This window comes from Maniola hyperantus, chromosome 25 (assembly GCF_902806685.2).
Source record: "Maniola hyperantus chromosome 25, iAphHyp1.2, whole genome shotgun sequence".
NCBI lineage: Eukaryota > Metazoa > Arthropoda > Insecta > Lepidoptera > Nymphalidae > Maniola > Maniola hyperantus.
Window position 1 is genome coordinate 5029077 of NC_048560.1, and position 12347 is coordinate 5041423.

General features: G+C 39.2%; 1 protein-coding gene across 2 annotated transcripts in view; it reads left to right on the forward strand.

Annotated features, from left to right (window-relative positions):
- The first annotated feature begins 368 nt into the window (after window positions 1–368).
- Window positions 369–12347, forward strand: part of SPR (Sex peptide receptor) — a 196747-nt gene continuing 184768 nt past the window's right edge. For both annotated transcript variants that reach the window (XM_069507218.1, XM_034981613.2), the window contains exon 1: window positions 369–635. The gene's annotated coding sequence lies outside the window, so the exon portion shown is untranslated. The remainder of the gene's footprint in view (window positions 636–12347) is intronic.

Here is a 12347-nt window from a genome sequence, read left to right on the forward strand (position 1 = left end):
CATACGACCTTGTTACGCGAATTGACAGTGAAATCATAATACGAGTGCTAAACCTAACCCCAGAAGGAGTAAAGCGCCGGGCAAATAGCGTCCCTTACACCTATTTCCAAGAAGGTTTCTGCCATTGGTTTATCTTTTAAGTAATCTAAGGAAAACTAAAGTATAGATATTATTTTCGGAAAAACAATGAGTTTCCGCGGGATTTTCAAAAGAATGTGCGCAATGATATCTACTATTGCTGCCGGCCACTCAAATTGCGATATCATGTATCATATGCTGAATTCCGATAGTGTAGCTGAACCATTTTACAGGCATGAAGGCGCAGGGCGTTTCAGTAAACTCGTGTTTTCAGTACGTTTTCGGAAACCATCGACGACGGACGTGTTTCCCTTAACCGAATTTCCACACGTGCGTGATAGAAAAATATATTAACAAAAAATTTAAAATTAAATTGTTTTGTGTTGACAGAAATTATTGTTTGTTTCGCAGTGATTTTCGTGGATTTTTTCTCATATTTTGCTTTCGATTTTCTTTCATATTGTCGAGTGTTTGTTTTGTTGTAGCTATAGTGGTGTGTTTTTGACGTTTATGGGCGGGTTTTGGGCGGATTTTAAGCGATTCTGGCGTTTTATCAGGTAAGTGGAGTCATTTTGGGTTGATTGCGCGATAAAACGTATGTACTTGCTGAAAGTTATCTCCGTAGTGCGTTTATTACTTTTATAAGTGAACTAGCTTTTTCCCGCGACTTCGTCCGCGTGGATTTTAAACTCCCGAAAATCTTTTCACACACTTCTGAAAATCTTTTCTTAGTAGGGATCTACTATAGGTTATAAAGAGATCCAAGATGCATAATCTCAAAATTCTAGACCTAAAAGTGGTGATAGCTTAGTGGTTAGAATTTCCGCCTCCTATTCTGGAGGCTGGGGAGTCGATTCTGGGCACGCACCTCTAACTTTATGGAGTTAAGTAGGTATGTGTTTTTTAAGAAATTAAATATTACTTGCTTTAACGGTGAAGGAAAACGTGAGGAAATCATGCCTGAGAGTTCTCCATAGTGTTCTCAAAGGTGTGTGAAGTCTGCCAATCCGCACTTAGCCAGCGTGGTAGACTATGGCCAAAACCCTTCTCACTTTCTCACTTTGAGAGGAGATCCGTGCTCTGTAGTGAGCCGGGCGATAGGTTGATCATGATGATTCCAATATGTTTCGTCAATTGACATGCAAAATATGTTTTGAGTTGTCTACATGATCATTATTGACCCTTCCCATTCTGAGAGGACACCAGTCCTCTGTTATAGTGAGCCGGCGATGGTTCGATCATCAGGCCATGTGTTTTAATGTTAACAGTGTATCACATACATATGTATAGATATTTCCCTGTATCTTCCAAACTAATGAGCTGTTCCAAACTAATTAGCCTAATTGGATATTAATATCTATTATAATTAGGTGATTTAATAGACTGTTGATTGCACATAAGTTTCACAGTGCATCTTACGGAAAATGTAATTATGTCATGTGTATAAAAATCTATTTCTATAATATACTTGTAATAAAACTGTAACTGGACAAATTCTGTACATATTTACCCTTATTATAAATGCGAAAGTGTGTTTGTTTGTTGGTTTATTGGTTTGTTGGTTTGTCCTACAATCATGTCGCAACGGTGCAACGGATTGACGTGATATTTTGCATGGGTATAGATAAAGACCTGGAAAGTGATATAGACTTTTGACCCCTAGTTCCCACGGGATTTTGGCAAATCTAATACATCCATGCCGATGAAGTCGTGGGCATCCGTTAGCAACTTAGCACCTACTATCATAAGTAAACACATTTAGTGTATAATCTAAGACATAACACACAACATAGTTAGAAGATTAGTTTAATCATCGTTCTCGGAACTAGTAAACTAATTAATCTCTGTTGGTAATTAAATTGTTTTTAATCGTCTTTATAAATATGAGGAAAAATATTTGTAAAGTATGATAACTAAAACCCGACTACGATCGTCTTAAAAAACCCTGAAATATTATAGTAAAATTGGGTTTCTGGTATATTTCGCTTGGTATATTTTAATAGTATCAGTACCCTTATTATAAATGCGAAAGTGTATTTGTTTGTTGGTTTGTTCTTCAATCACGTCGCAACGGTGCAACGGATTGACGTGTTTTTTTGTATGGGTATAGATAAAGACCTGGAGAGTGACATAGGCTACATTTTTATCCCGGAAAATCAAATAGTTCCCACGGGATTTTTGAAAAACCCTAATTCCACACGGACGAAGTCGCAGGCATCAGCTAGAACTATATATTTATATTTATGATAAAAATACTGAGATTTTTCCTCTATTATTTGACACCCACTCAATACAAGGGCAAAAAATTTTTTTTTGGAGACCCCCCACTTTTTTGAATGTAACATCTGTCAGATCAATTTTGTTCGTATAAAATGTAGCCACCCGGACCATAACAACCTCATTCATCAAAATCAGCCCAGTTGTTTAGGCGCTATGGTGGAACACACATAGATACAAACATACAGACTGTTGCCGTAGTCGGGTAAAAATTCTTACTTTCTTAATTTAGTTTATTAGCCGATGCCCGTCCCTTCGTCCGCATGGACTACACAAATTTCAAACCCCTATCTGCGATTGCATGCCAAATTTCAGCCCGATCCGTCCAGTAATTTGAGCTATGCGTTGATAGATCAGTCAGTCAGTCAGCCAGTCAGTCAGTCAGTCAGTCACTTTTCCTTTTATATATTTACATTGTAATTAAAATATATGCATCAAGTATGGAACAATCTTCATTGCTAATTTAATAACAACACACAGTCTGATAAAAACATCCGTATTTACGGAATTTCCACGGAAAATTAAAATTCATAATGAGGTAAAAGGTTAATTTAATTAATTCCCCATGCGCATAATTATCAATTAACTTTATTTAATTACATTTCAACCATCTTTGTGCTGTAGTATGTACTTGTAATGTGGATGAAATGGAATATAGAGTTTTAATTTTGCATAGGTATAGAGTTCGATTCCCGAATGAGTATAACAACATACATGTTCTCAGCGTACATATTCAAAATTCTTTGATCTTTTATCGTTTTGTATTTTATGTCTTTTTTCTTGTACCTTTATTTGTATTTAAATTTATTATTAATCATCTAGTTAGTGTAAGTGGCACTGCCGTTCTAATTAGATATAAAATAAATAAATAAAATAAAATAAATAAATACTCTTGTCAATTGTTGTTTTTTTTTTATTTAGATACAAGTTAGCCCTTGACTGCAATCTCACCTGGTGGTATGTGATGATGCAGTCTAAGATGATAGCGGGCTAACCTGGAAGGGATATGGCAGTTTTTATTAAACCCATACCCCTTTGGTTTCTACACGGCATCGTACCGGAACGCTAAATCGCTTGGCGGCACGGCTTTGCCGGTAGGGTGGTAACTAGCCACGGCCGAAGCCTCCCACCAGACCAGACCAGAAATTTAGAAATTATAAAATTCCAAACCCCTGCCAGGAATCGAACCCGGGACCTCCCACTATTAAGACCACAGCGCTCACCACTGCGCCAGGGAGGTCGTCAAGGTGATTATTTTCAAAAAACTTTATTAGAATCCACGGACTCTCTTGCCAAAAGAGCGCCGCGCCGGTAGGCTATTTAGGCATGGCTGTCTTAACGATACGATCAAAAGAGCTCAATTCCACCATAGATATTCCTGCATAAAACTAACGCTGTAAGATTATGCGCGGACGGGCTTGTTTTTATTTTGGCACTCAGCGCTCCATTTTACGGTATTAAGCCACCTGCATAAACCAGAGCAAACAAACAGATTACTCAACGTGTTATTATGTACGAGTATTAACTCATACCTGTTGCCTTTACGCTTCCTCCGTCACACGAGTAGATATATAGACCAGAGGGGAAGCTTCATACTAGCGGCTGGCTGTAGGTTCACTCACCCTAGCGCAGCTCACGCACACCACGACGTGTCACGGACGCTCCGTTTGCCGCCAAACTGGGCGCACGGAGCGTCCGTGGCACGTCGTGGTGTGCGTGAGCTAGTGTGAAGCTTCCCCTCTGGTCTATAATATCTACTCGTGTGCCTCCGTGCCTCAGTTTCCTTTGAGTAGGTACGTAAAGTAAATACAACATTTATGACATAATAGAATAATACAACATTCTACTCTACACCATGGGATGGTGACTGGTGTATATACAATTGGGTATTTGCCTATGTCAAAAATAAATTATTTCTAAGTGATTATTAAATAGAGGGTCTTCCAAAATACGTAAAATCCATATCCATGAGTTTTAACTTATAAGTGTAAAATCCAAGGTAATAACCATTTTAAATTATCGAAAAGCACGTCAATAGATTGTGAAATCACATTTTTTTGTTACTGTTTAGTTTTATTTTCTATCTACTGTTTAGTTTTATTTTCTTTATTCATTATCTTATTCATAATTTCATTGTATTTTTTTTTGTGTTTGATGCTAAGAGTTTTATATTATACTAGCTTATGCCCGCGACTTCGTACGCGTGGACTACACAAATTTCAAACCCCTATTTTACACCCTTAGGGTTGATCTTTAACAATGAGATTTTAACATATGTCATACTGCTAATTTCAAAAATATTAACTACAAATTTCGCGATTCTAACTTCAAAACTGACAGACTTTCATACAAACTTCAAACTCCTATTTTACCCCTTTAGGGGTTGAATTTTGAATAATCCTTTCTTAGCGGACTTAGCGGACGTCTACGTCATAATAGCTATCTGCATGCCGAATTTCAGCGCGATCCGTCAAGTAGTTTGAGCTGTGCGTTGATAGATCAGTCAGTCAGTCAGTCACCTTTTCTTTTTATATATATATAGATTATTTAGCTTGGACCTAGTAAGTTTACTTCTTTCGTCGTATTTTCACCACATTGGTATAATAGAGTTCTTCAGTAAATCCTTCTTTCTCTCTCCTTTCCTTTCTTGTCGCCTGCTCTCCAAATAAACGCTAAGTGTAACAGTATCCGCACAATCGGATTTTAGGGATCTTATCCGGATTCAATGGCGTCTTAACGGACTGCCGCTTTACGTTCCCTTTCGGTAGCTCTTATTGTTTGTGCGGCTTCAGAGACCTAAGGATATTTTAGTCGCTTGTGCCAGAACCCAGAAAATTTCCTTGAGTTATCGACAGAGTGTAGCCAGAACGCTAGCAAAAACTTAGCATCATTGTTATACTACCTAAACACAATCCAATACCAATAACTATTTGCCTCATTTTGTAGTTTTAGTATTTTTCAAATCCGCAATGTATAGCGTGCAAAACTCGGGTCAATGCCTCGCCTACGACGCGGCATTGACTTCGAGTGGCCTACTTACGCAACATTCGTTGGCCTCTAGCGTAAGTCAGACAGTAAGTCAGTATATGCAATATATCGTAAACTTTTACAAAATTATAGAACTTTTTATGGTTGTTGTTGTAGGCACCTTCACGGCATCGCCAAAATAGAAACATTATTTTATTATTTTACTGAGTTCCTAGAAAGGCATTCGTATAATGCTGTCGGCAATAACTTTTTTTTTCGCCGCCTTCTAGAAATCCTAATGAACAAAAAACATTTTTAGTACTCTATACGCGGACAAACAAAAAATAAGAAACGACCAAAGTGAGTCGTTCTCATAGCAATAAATAATAGGCAAGGCGCCATAAAGCGATAGTTCTGAATACAGTTTTTACGCTCGAGGGTACGAAAATGCGAAACAGATGTGGTTCAGATTTTACCATTGCAACTAGAGAATTTTTTCTGCCGAGTGATTTTTGTTGACAGAGAAGGCGATAGTTTGGAGGAAGCGAGAGGGGACAAACTCGGAAGCGGGGGAGACGACAGGCAAGGGGAAGCGCAGGAGTCGGACAGGGCAGTTGGAATCAACCTCGCAAAGGGGACAGAAGTGTGACGCGCGAGTGCCACGACGAAGCTCTACGTTTCCGAGCGGCCTTCCTTCCTTAAAATCTCTTTGTTTAACGAGTTTGTCCGGGTACCTTTTATCCTTAATATCTGTATAAAGTCAATAAGTGAAAATTAATTAAAGCCAGTGTTAAGCAAGACGGTCTACACTTTCCAGTCTATGGGTAATGTACAACTTAAACTGTCTTATTATGTAATATCTGAGGATATCTTAAAATTACAACATATAATTACTCGCCGGAATTAAATATAGAACGTGACTTTCAAAGTAATAGAAGCGAGTACACTATCGACATGGATAATAAATTACCTCTACAAGTCTGGAATGGCTTAGATCAAATTTGTCTGAGCTTATTTCTAATCTTCTTAATACTGCTGGCTTGTATAATGTTCAAGGAAGCATGGGTCAAGTGCACCCAATGGGTTAGTGGTTACAGACCTAGCCGCGATCCGAAAATACTTAACATAGAAATGTTAAATTTGTGAAAGCCAAGATAGGTTGCTTTTACGATGTCCTCGGATATGATTATTATGTTCGCTGTAATAACACATGTTGTCTGTATTTCGTGTCTCCATATGTAAAAGGTTCGTAGGACTGTAGCTTATAGACTGTACTTCTAAGATTATTGTACATAATTGTAACTTAAATATAAAATGTGTATATAACATCAGCCCAAGGGTTTTTTGGTCAGGGCATTCTATTTTTCCCTTGAAAATATAGCATGGCTTTTGAATAGAGTGCCCGACCACTGGGAAAAGAAACATAAAGGACTTTTCTTCCAGTGGTCAGAGTAGAGTTTTGCTCCATCAGAGATTTGACTAATACATTTAACAAAGTAAAGTACAATAAATAGATTTTGAATTAACCAACCTCTTTCATTTATTATAATATTAGTCTGTTTTTCAAAAGAGGTCAAGAGATAAGGGGCTACATCGATCTATGGTCTGAGTCAAACAAGAGATTAAATTATAGCTCAATGTAATAATATTATTACTACCTATCTATGTGATATGAGCCCTTACCGCTTGACGCTTTCGTGAAATGAGTTACCCTACCTAGCATTATAGAGACAATAGACAGTGTGAAACAATAGACGAGAGGAACTAACTACCTCTTTGCCACGCAAGGTTCATTCTTTCTTAGAATTATTGATGAACTTAACCTCATACTAACTCGAGGACAAAGAGCTATTTCCAATACCTTCCATAGCTAGTTAATACAGGAATAGGTCTCTGTAGATATCTTAATCTAGACAAGATAGAATGCTACCACCTTAGTAAGCTACCGTTTGCAAATACTGTACTAGCACATAATTTAAATTGCTAGCTTTAGTACGATACAACGACATTGAAACGAGAGGAGGATCTAGCTGCTGTTGGGGACTTCAATGAGTTGAAAGTGCTAAGTAAACATACTTTTCATCTGAGTCTAAGTACATAACGGGGCGAATGGCATTTGGTATAGTGACAACATATATATATACATATCGTCTTACCTTTGGGTTCGACTATCATAGCTTGGCTGTTCCTGATGGGCAACCGCTAGCGGCATCGTCTGGGCATACCAAACACGCCCTCCCCAGCACGAATGAGTTGGTTCGACCTGACTTGGCCAAGTCAAAAACCATACCATAACAATTTATATATATCAAAATCCATGGTACATGGGGCGGGCTCTAAGCCCACATAGTTAGCTCCTGGCACTAGTTGTCAGTCGAGGATATAACCGCTTCTCAGCGTGATAAAAGGACCAACTCTGTGCAGCCCCCATAACTTGATATCAAGGCTGTTTTGACAGCGTAGGGATAATCTCAATGCTACGGGACGATGGTTAGAATGGGCTAGCGACTAGAATTTCTAGTCTAGCACTTGGGCGGCATAATTATCTCCCTCATCCCGTTTCGGAAAACCCTAATTTCATACTTGTTCGATCAGCCTTAGTCTTACGCTTGCGCGAGATCTAATTGGCAAAATTCATTAAATAACATCGCGAGTACCTATAATGGGACGGGACGAAAAAAGCCAACCACTGTTTACCCCAGGAACCCAGCTATTTTGAAAAGGAATTCGTTAGAATTCACAAAGGGAAGTACCGCCAAGGTACCTGAATGCATTCGCTCACTGTTATTGTACTGTGACATGACCGGTACACTACCGAGCACCGACCTATTATTTTACGAAAGAGGGGATTTAGTTACTATCTATCATACTGACTAGATTGATTAGCCACTTGATTAACTTTGAACGAAGTACATGTCCTTCCATTTTATTGTTTGAAAAGAAAATTTGACGATCACGCAGTCGGGCCACCACAGAAAATGGTACCGCAAGACCAGGATCCAGATACGTACTCGAAATAACGATACGACTGGATATAAATAAAAAGAAAAAAATATATATATATATCATATACACAACGTAGAAACAGTAGGGACCATTTGCAAACAACATATGGAGAGACAAAATAAAGATTGCATGTTATTACATATATAATGATTATGCTTAGAAATGTACAATTTACAGGAATTTCCAACAAGCTGGTGTACTTGTCATTTTAATTATAATGTATTATAACATTTACAAGCTATCCTAGGATATAGGGGGAGCATAAAGAAGCTGCATATCTTATATAAGATGTATCTATTACAGGATCATTAAGGAGCGGCGGTACCCAGGAACCTGTTTCCTTGCTTAACCCTAGACTAAGCTTTATCTATACTTAAGATTATTATTACATCTGTAACTTCGCCAACTCCAAGCGTAAACACTGTACTCAACTTACCTAACTACTAACAAAGTAGGCGTGCGTAAACGGACAAAACGAACTTTGTCGGCGTAACGGAACCGCCGGGCAACAGTAGAGCAATTTTAAAGAGAATATAATAACAAATAGTTATGCCGCCAAGCAAGGTAAAACGTAATACTAGAAAAAAAACCAGAGGTCTCGCAAACCCAAGTCCAGGTAGGGACATTCGTAGAAACCGGACCGTCCACTAGCCAAACATCGGAGCTCGGCGAGATAGGAACGAATACGCTAAATGAGACCGTAACCAACTCGACTTTAGAGTTGATTTTGAAAAAATTAGGCGAATTTGAAAAAAAAATTGCAAACCCTAGCATCAGTAGATAATACGAGTGTTCTATCGAGCGAGGCTAACAATGTATCGGATAATTGTAGTCTAGATAGGCAAGAATCTACCAGCTCAGGTTCGAACGCGCCTAACGCGTCATCCACTGAGACAAGAAACGTCTATGTGGTACAACCATCTATAAATAAACCTAACTTTGATGGTAAACCGTTGACCAATCCTATAACTTTTTTGAAGAAGTTGAATAGATATATTAAGGCAGTAAATGGGTCTGATCGGGGGGTAGACATCGCGTTAGGGTGCATTACGGGTCATGCACGAAAGGTCATGGATCTTTACTCAAAAAATTGGGTAACTTTCACCGATTTTGAAACGGATTTTAGACGCGTTTACTGGACGGAACAAATCCAGGAGTCAGTTAGGTATAAACTGATTAATGCGACTTATACTAGTGAGTCTGGGATGTCTATGTCGGAACATTTCGCAAATTATGCTGAGTCAATGCAATCACTAACAATCGCATTCAGTGAAAGAGATTTAGTTAACTCCATCATGAGACATTTTCCGATAGACATGCAACGCTTGTGGTTTACACGACAGGGCGAGGTGACCATAATGGATGGTATAAATTTCTTACGAAGTCTGGAACAAAACATTAGCGAGAAATCGAAAGGTATTGCGCGGGTCGCGTCAGGTAGAACGTATAGAGATAGACAATACGGTAGGTCGATCCCGGCACAACCCGTCGTTGCAACGATATCAACTAGCAGGCGAGTAGGTAACTCTAATGCAGGTAGAGGACGTGGATACCGTCGGGGGTATGCAGGTAACAGATCGTATTACGGTAAACCTACATTCAACAAAAACGAGAATGTAAACAACAGACCGGCTGTTGCGTTTGTGAAGGAAAGCGGTAGCGGTATCGGACCGAAACCAGTGGAGGAAAACACACTAGCAAAAAACTAGATTTCCCCACACACACGCGGTCCAATGTTTTGACGTTTTGTGACGAAAGGGGTGAACGGACCACGAGGCGCGATGCGGCTAACGTAGCTTACAATATTCTAATTAACAACGGCTGGAAACCAGGGCATAGTCTGGGGGGCAAGTTGAATGGCATTCAACGACGCTTGAGAGTTAGTGCGATTTCCGACGGGTTCGATTCCCAACAGGAAAACAGAGGCATAGCAATCTTATTGGAAAATCAGTTTAACAATGTATTGGAATGTTATGAGAGAGGAGCCAAGTGTGAGCATGACGTAAGGAATAGTGTGAAACTGTATACAATGTTCCACGACCTCGATAGTGAGTCTACCGATGTAGGTATCGATTATTCCTTGCCTAAATTACCCGAGGTATGTGTTAAGTTATACGGCAACCTTGTAAGGGCCCTCATAGATACAGGAAGTCAGATTAGTGGAATGACTAGAGAATTGTACGATTCGATTGTTAGAGAGAGAGGAACGCTACCTGAAATCGCTATTCCATCCTTACAGATTCAGGGAGCTTTTGGTTCTAGAAGCGAGAGTACCAACCGGTTGGTTTTGATAGAATTCCAATTGGGAAACACTTTAGTCGAGCCACCCATTTTAATAATGCGACGGTTGCCTAGATCGTTAATACTAGGTTATGATTGGTTAGAAAGAGTAAAAGGGATAATTAACTGTGGGAGTGAACGGACGATGACCATAGAACATTTAGAAGTTAGGTCTTGTGTTAGGCTAAATTCTGATTGCGAGATTGAAAGGTTAGGGGGAGAGTAGAATGCAGCCACAATTAACTTGATTCTAGATCAAGATTCCGGAACAATAGATCAGAGAGTATCGAGTAGGGACATAAGTAGTGAGAAAATTATAGAATCCCAATTGGAAAAATCGAACATAAGTAATGAACATAGGATACTCTTATTGCCTGTGTTGGACAAACACTGTAAAATATTTGTAGAGAAGTTAGGACTAACAGGCAGATACGAACACATTATCAAACTAACAGATGAGGAACCCTTTACAAGGCATAGTTATCCAGTGCCTTTGGCCTATAGGGAACAGGTTAAGACGGAATTAGACGAGTTAGAAAGTTTGGGAGTGACAAAGCAGGATGTCACACCGTATTGCAGCCCACTCACCTTTACTAGGAAGCGCGACGGGTCAATAAGACTCTTGTTAGACGCTCGCGAGTTGAATAAGAAAATGATAGGAGACGCAGAGACCCCGCCTCTTACTTCTGAGATTTTACAATCTTTTCACGGGGTGAATTACATTAGATTAATCGATCTAAACAATGCTTACTTTCAAATACCGTTACATAAAGATTCGAGGAAATATACCGGATTTTTATTTTTGGGACGTACCTACACTTATCAAGTGTTACCTCAAGGTTTGAAAACATCTGTAGCGGGCTTTTCTAGAGCCATGGATATCATATTGGAAGGCGTGCGTGAATTCTGTGTGAATTACCTAGATGACATTGTAATATTCACGAAAGGCGACATCAATTTACATCTAGAGCACCTAGATCGGGTACTAGATAGAATAGAAGCAGCAGGGTTAACAGGTAGACTAAATAAATGTCGGTTCTTATGTGACGAGGTGAAGCTGTTAGGCCATATAGTGAACACGGACGGAGTGTGTATGGACCCTGAACGGGTAGATGCCATATTAAAATTTCCCATACCTCGAACCATAAAACAATTAAGGGGTTTTTTGGGTGTAATTAACTATTATAGAAGGTTCATTTCCAAGTATAGCGAAGTAGTTAGGCCGCTTTGTAATCTTTTGAAACTCGGTACGAAATGGACGTGGACGAAAGAAATAAATGATTGTTTTGAGAAGGTCAAGGGTCTATTTATAGATACGATACTTTTAACGCATCCAAATCCGAAGGATACCTATTATTTACAAACTGATAGTAGTAACCTAGGTGTCTCGGGATATGTTTTCCAACTAGATAATGAGGGAGAAGAGAGAGTGTTAGGTTTCTGTAGCAAGGCACTTACGTTAGCGGAGAGTAAATGGACAGTGACGGAATTAGAGTTATGGGCTATCATATTTAGCTTGTCTAAATTCGAAACATACTTGAGAGGCGCGAAATTAGTGATAAGAACAGACCATAAGAGCTTAGTATTTCTACAAACGTGTAAGTTATTGAGCGCACGGATGATACGCTGGGTGCATTACATAGGACGTTTTGATTACACTGTGGAGCACGTGAAAGGGAAGCTAAACGCGGTGGCGGATGTGTTATCGCGACACATAGCAGGCACCACCGATGTCTTAA